The sequence below is a fragment of the Apium graveolens genome, chromosome 9 (genome assembly GCF_009905375.1).
Source record: "Apium graveolens cultivar Ventura chromosome 9, ASM990537v1, whole genome shotgun sequence".
NCBI lineage: Eukaryota > Viridiplantae > Streptophyta > Magnoliopsida > Apiales > Apiaceae > Apium > Apium graveolens.
This window is the reverse complement of record NC_133655.1, coordinates 239,230,660-239,237,674: the sequence shown is the minus strand read 5'-3', so window position 1 is coordinate 239,237,674 and position 7,015 is coordinate 239,230,660. Positions and strand designations below refer to the sequence as shown.

The following is a 7,015-nucleotide window of genomic DNA, read 5'->3' as shown; positions in this document are numbered from 1 at the left end:
CTGAGGTCAATTTAGGAGGCATAATATTGCTGACGAGATAGTTTACAATATCTGCAAACCATGGTTCTTCCTCCTGAACTGCAAACAACTGCTCATCCGGAAAAGATTCATTGATTAATGTCCTATCTTGTGAAGTAGAATCGGGATTCTCCAACCTAGAGAGATGGTCAGCTACTTGATTCTCAGTACCTTTTCTATCCTTGATCTCTAACTCAAATTCCTGAAGTAAAAGCACCCAACAAATGAGTCTCGGCTTCGAGTCCTTCTTGGAAACCAGATAGCGAATGGCCGCATGATCAGTGAATACTGTTACTTTAGTACCAAGTAGATAAGATCGAAATTTCTCGAAACCAAAGACTATAGCCAAGAGCTCCTTCTCAGTAGTGGTGTAGTTCATTTGGGCCCCATTCAAGGTCTTACTCGCATAGTAGACCACATGGAAGAAATTTTTCTTGCGCTGTCCCAGAACTGCACCTACCGCATAATCACTCGCATCACACATCATCTCAAACGGTTCTTTCCAATCTGGTGCTGTAATAACTGGTGCAGTGATCAAACTCTTCTTGAGAGTCTCGAATGCCGCCAAACATTCATCATCAAATTTGAAAGGCACATCTTTCTCAAGCAAATTGCACAACGACTTAGATATCTTTGAAAAGTCCTTGATGAATCGCCGATAAAAACCCGCATGACCAAGAAAACTACGGATTCCTTTCACAGAATTAGGTGGTGGAAGATTTTCAATGACTCCCATCTTGGCCTTGTCCACCTCCAGACCCTTGTTAGAGACCTTATGCCCAAGAATAATGCCTTCATGCACCATAAAATGACATTTATCCCAATTGAGCACCAAATTAGTTTCCACGCACCTTTTGAGTACGGCGCGAAGATTATTCAAACATTCATCATATGAATGTCCAAAGACGGAGAAGTCGTCCATGAACACTTCGACATTATTTCCAATCATGTCAGAGAATATAGCCATCATACATCTCTGAAAAGTGGTCGGTGCGCCACATAACCCAAACGAAACTCTGCGAAAAGCAAACGTGCCAAATGAACAAGTGAAGGTAGTCTTTTCCTGATCCTCTGGTGCAATAAAAATCTGATTATACCCTGAATAGCCATCCAGAAGACAAAAATACTCATGACCAGCCAACCTGTCAAGCATCTGATCAATAAACGGAAGAGGGAAGTGATCCTTCCTTGTGGCTTTGTTCAATTTTCGATAATCCATGCATACTCTCCATCCTGTAACTATTCGAGTGGGGATGAGCTCATTCTTTTCATTTGCTACCACAGTGATACCTCATTTCTTAGGTATACATTGTACGGGGCTCACCCACGAACTGTCAGAAATAGGATAAATGATGCCTGCATCCAGCCATTTTAGAATTTCTTTCTTCACCACCTCCTTCATGATAGGATTCAGTCTGCGCTGCTGTTCAACAGTCGGCTTACTACCTTCCTCTAGCAGAATTTTATGCATACAATATGAAGGACTTATCCCCTTGATGTCTGCTATGGTCCATCCAATAGCCGATTTGAATTCTCTCAAAATCCTTAAGAGCTTGTCTTCCTCACTACCTGAAAGGTCAGATGAAATAATAACAGGTAAAGTAGATGTATCACCTAAAAAAGCATACCTCAAGTGTTCAGGTAATGGCTTGAGCTCCAAGGTAGGTGTTTCCTCTATTGATGGTTTGAGCTTTCCTTCAGCATTCTTGAGGTCAGAAGTACCAAGAGATTCAAACGGCATGTCCAGCTTTCGCTTCCAGGGAGAAGCGTTCAGATATTGTAATTGCTCGTTGCCATCTTCATCATCGTTGTCAAAATCCCCCACTAAGGCCTTTTCCAATGCATCAGACATTAGCATGCGATCGAGTTCCGAAATAACCGCAGAATCAATCACATCCACTTTTAAGCATTCCTCATCTTCTGTAGGTAATTTCATTGCCTTGAATACATTGAAGGTCACGTCCTGATCGTGTACCCGCATAGTAAGTTCACCTTTTTGCACATCTATCAAGGTACGGCCAGTAGCCAAGAAAGGTCTTCCCAAGATTATGGGAATCTTCTTATCTTCCTCAAAATCCAGAATAACAAAATCTGCAGGAAAGAAGAGCTTATCCACCTTGACTAGCACATCCTCCACTATGCCCCTTGGGTAAGTAATGAAACGATCAGCCAATTGTAGAGACATATATGTGGGTTTTGGATCAGGCAAATCCAACTTTTTAAAGATCGACAACGGCATCAGATTAATGCTTGCTCCCAAATCACAAAGGCACTTGTCAAAAGTCAACTTGCCAATGGTGCAAGGAATGGTGAAGCTACCTGTATCTTTCAGTTTTGGCGGTAAATTTTGCTGCAGAACAGCGTTGCATTCTTCCGTGAGAGCAACGGTCTCAAGGTCATCCAGTTTCACCTTCCTTGAAAGAATACTCTTCATAAACTTCGCATAACTAGGCATTTGCTCCAAAGCCTCAGCGAAAGGTATATTGATGTGAAGTTTCTTGAACACCTCCAGAAACTTACCGAACTGTCTATCCAGCTTTTGTTGCTGCAATCTCTTAGGAAAAGGTGGTGGAGGATAGAGTTGTTTCTCCCCTGTATTATCCTCAGGCAGAGTGTGTTCAACATTAGTCTTCCTTGGTTCCGCCGCTTTCTCCTTTTGCTTATCTTCTTCATCTCCAATTTCAGCTTCTCCTTCTTTTGCCTTTTCAGCATCAGCAACTTTTCCAGACCTTAAGGTAATAGCCTTGACTTGCTCTTTAGCTTCCTTCCTGCCTGGTACTTCCGTATCACTGGGAAGAGTGCCAGGTTGACGATTGAGCACTGCATTGGCTAATTGACCGATTTGATTTTCCAAGGTCTTGATAGAAACCGCCTGACTCTTGCATAACAGCTTAAGTTCCTCAAAATCAGCACTAGTAGGTGCAGCTGCACTTCCCTGTTGAGGATATGATTGCCTTTGAGCATACTGCTGTGGTTGCTGGAATCCAGGTGGGTTAAACTGTTTACTCACTCCTTGCTGATATGGTGGCTGAATAGCATTCTGATTATTCCCCCAGCTGAAATTTGGATGATTTCTGTTATTAGGATGATAGGTCGCTGGCACAGGCTGCTGTTATCGCTGATAATTATTCACATACTGAACAGATTCGTTGACAAGAGAACACTGATCCGTAGCATGAGAACCTGCACAAAGCTCACAAACCATATCTATTTGATTAACTCCATATGTAGCCAGAGAATCAACCTTCATTGACAGCGCTTGAAGTTGTGCTGCAATAGCGGTGGCTGCATCAACTTCCAGAATACCTGCTACCTTACCAGGCATCATCCTCTGAGTTGGGTTTTGATGCTCATTTGCAGCCATAGTCTCGATAAGATTATAAGCCTCAGTATAGCTTTTAGCCCATAAAGCGCCTCCAGCTGCTGCATTGAGCATGGGCCGAGATTGGGCCCCCAAACCATTACAGAAACCCGTGATCACCATCCAATCAGGCATTCCATGATGTGGACACTTTCTCAACATTTCCTTGTAGCGTTCCCAAGCTTCGCACATAGATTCTGTAGGTTGCTGCGCAAACTGAGTAAGAGCACTCCTCATAGCAGCAGTCTTTGCCATTGGATAAAACTTCACCAGAAACTTTTGCGCAAGATCTTGCCATGTAGTGATGGACCCAGCTGGTTCAGAATGTAACCAGTCCTTAGCTTTGTCCCTTAGTGAGAATGGGAAAAGCCTCAGCTTGATAGCCTCATCAGTCACGCCATTATACTTAAAAGTGCTGCAGATCTCGACAAAATTCCTTATGTGCATATTGGGGTCTTCAGTCGCAGCTCCTCCAAAAGAAACAGAATTCTGCACCATCTAAATAGTGCCCGGCTTGATTTCAAAGGTGTTAGCTTGAATGGCCGGATGAAGAATGCTTGACTGAATGTCATCAATTTTTGGCCGAGAAAAGTCCATGAGAGCTGGATCAGCTTGAACAATACGATCACCCATGTTTACTGGTTCTTTCCGCTCAGTTCCTGAATCCGAATCTTCAAAATCTAACTTCTCCGGAATATCAAGAACTTCGTCTGTCTCCTCAGCTGTATCTAAAGTCCTCTAGCGAGTACGAGAACGAGTTTGCATAAACGCTCGCTAAAGTACCTGAAACACAACCGGAAACAATAAGTAACTACAACGTCCTAATCACTGAGTCCTAATGACCAATGATGGTAAGTACATAAACAAAACAAATACGCCGAGTCCCCAGCAGCGGCGCCAAAAACTTGTTAGGGCGAAAACACACTAAAGTATTAAACAATTAACTAAAGAATTCCATAGTAAATCCGTTGCAACCCCATGATCACGATTAGCCCATAATAGCACTTATCGTCACCATGGGTTCATATGAAATCATGATAAACAAACACAAGAAAATAATAACTAAACTAATTATATTAAATCAGAGTACGTCACAAGAGTAAATAGATTCAAAGTAAGAAAACTAGCATCCAACGTTACAACGAAACAAGATTCACAAGAAAATATGCTTCCTCTTCGTTGCTGTGTACTAAAACGGTCTTCTTCCTTATCTCCTTCGCTCCTTGCATAATACCACGATCCTTTCTCTTTGAAAACGTCTCCAAATCTACTTATATAATAGTCCCATAAAACTCAGATTACATAGAAGTGGAAGCCAAACATAAATAGAAGTCCTAAAATAAATTATCTTTTTTCCCGACCCTGCGCGGGCGCTCAGCTTCCTGCGCGGCCGCTCAGCATTGCTGAGCGGGCGCTCAGGACCCTTCTGGAAAATTCCTGAGTTTGCTCCATTTCTTCACCGTAATCTTCCCATTTTTTCCCTCTCTCAATGATGAACACATGCCAAGGCTTATTCTTGATGATTACTCCTCCGAAATGCAACTAATACCCTGAAATGCATAAACACTAGAAAAACACATCAAATACACAAAATACTTGATTTCAATGCACCAATTTAAGCCATTTTAAGATGTTCTAAGTGGTATAAAATGCCACTTATCATCTACTCAGAATATGAATGCACAATTTTCTAATATGCCATTTGCACCTAATCCTTATTATGCTGCATTTAGTATGCCTCAAATGCCATTTAGCATGCCTTACTGAAATAATATGTTTGCAAATAGCATGCATTTTCCTGTTAATCAAAATGTGCATGATAATTATGTTTTAATGACTGGTTTTAAAGTTCCAACTCAAATGACTAAGGATGAATCAGAAATTCCCAAGTCAAATGAGATCAAACCTAAGAAACCAAAGAAGAAAGCTAATAAGGCATGACCCAAGGAAACTTGGGTACCAAAATCAACTTGATTTGATTTTGATGTGTGTAGGGAAACAGAAAGAGTCTCTGTTATCTGGATAGTGGTTGCTCAAGGCACATGACTGGAGAATCTACCCTGCTCACTAAGTTCACGGAAAGAGCTGGCCCAAGTATTACTTTTGGAGATGACAGTAAGGGTTATACTGTAGGATATGGATTGATTTCAAAGGACAATGTCATCATTGAAGAGGTTGCCCTAGTGGATAGTCTCAAGCATAATTTGTTGAGTATCAGCTAGCTTTGTGATAAGGGCAACTCAGTTACTTTCAATTCAGAAGTCTGTGTTGTGACTAACATAAAGAGCAACAAAGTGGTTCTCACTGGAGTGAGAAAAGGAAATGTGTACTTAGTTGACTTCAACTCATCAAATGCTGAATCTGTCACTTGTCTTCTTAGTAAAGCAAGTCAAGATGAAGGTTGGCTATGTCACAAAAAGCTGTCCCATCTAAACTTCAAGACCATAAATGAGCTTGTCAAGAAAGAATTGGTTAGAGGTATTCCTCAAGTGGAGTTTACTAAGGATGGATTGTGTGATGCCTGCCAAAAAGGAAAGCAGATCAAAGCATCATTCAGAAAGAAGCTTGATTCAACAATTGAAAAACCTTTGTAATTGTTACACATGGATTTGTTTAGACCAGTCAATGTGTTGTCCATCTCTAGAAAAAGATTTTGCCTAGTAATTATGGATGATTTCCCAAAGTTCTCTTGGACATATTTTATAAAGTCCAAAGATGAAGCTAGTGAAATCATCATCAATCACATAAGGCAAGTCAACAATCATCTTGACTTTAAAGTAAGAAGAATCAGGAGTGACAATGGAACTGAGTACAAGAATTCTGTGATGAGATCATTTTGTGAAGAGAATGGGATTATGCATGAATTTTCTGCAGCAAAAACTCCACAATAAAATGGAGTAGTGGAAAGAAAGAAAGAATCTCTTATTGAAGCTGAAAGGACAATGCTTGAAGAATCAAAGTTACCAACATATTTTTGGGCTGAATCTGTGAATACTGCATACTACACTGAGAATATCTCTTTGGTTAATCAAGAAAAGTGCATGACACCCTACCAATTATTCAAGAATAGGAAGCCAACTCTAAATTTTCTTCATGTCTTTGGCTGCAAATGTTATATTTTAAGGAATCAAATGAACAACATGGAAAGTTTGATGCTAAAGCAGATGAAGGAATCTTTGTTGGATATGTTGTCGGAAAAGCATATAGAGTCTACAATCTGATAACCAACATTGTTATGGAATTCATACATGTTGTGTTTGATGATAAAAAGATTGAAGGACTGCAAGCTAGAGATTTCCATGAAAGCCTCAAGTTTGATAATGTGGAGATGGTTAGTGATGACAGTGATGATGAAAGTGATCAAGAGACATTGGCTAAGGATAATACAGAAAAATCTACAACTAATGAAGCACATAATTCAACATCTGTCGAGTTACAAAATGCTTCATCCGTCATTAGACAATCTGCCTCATCCGTCGGGAGACAATCATCCTCATTCATCGGGATACAAAGTGCACCATCCGTCGGAACAATGAGAGAAGTTGAAAGTCAGAATAGTTCATCTACAGAAAATACCCCTTTCTCAAATCAAAGATTTACAAACTCAGGGGGGGAAGTTTCTCATAATCAAAACTC

General features: G+C 40.6%; 1 non-coding gene across 1 annotated transcript; it reads left to right on the top strand.

The window, feature by feature from the left end:
* Nucleotides 1-3,512: 3,512 nt before the first annotated feature.
* On the top strand, nucleotides 3,513-3,619 carry LOC141687796 (small nucleolar RNA R71). The gene has a single exon (XR_012561278.1). It is a non-coding gene; the product is annotated as a small nucleolar RNA R71 (small nucleolar RNA).
* The last annotated feature ends 3,396 nt before the right edge of the window (nucleotides 3,620-7,015 follow it).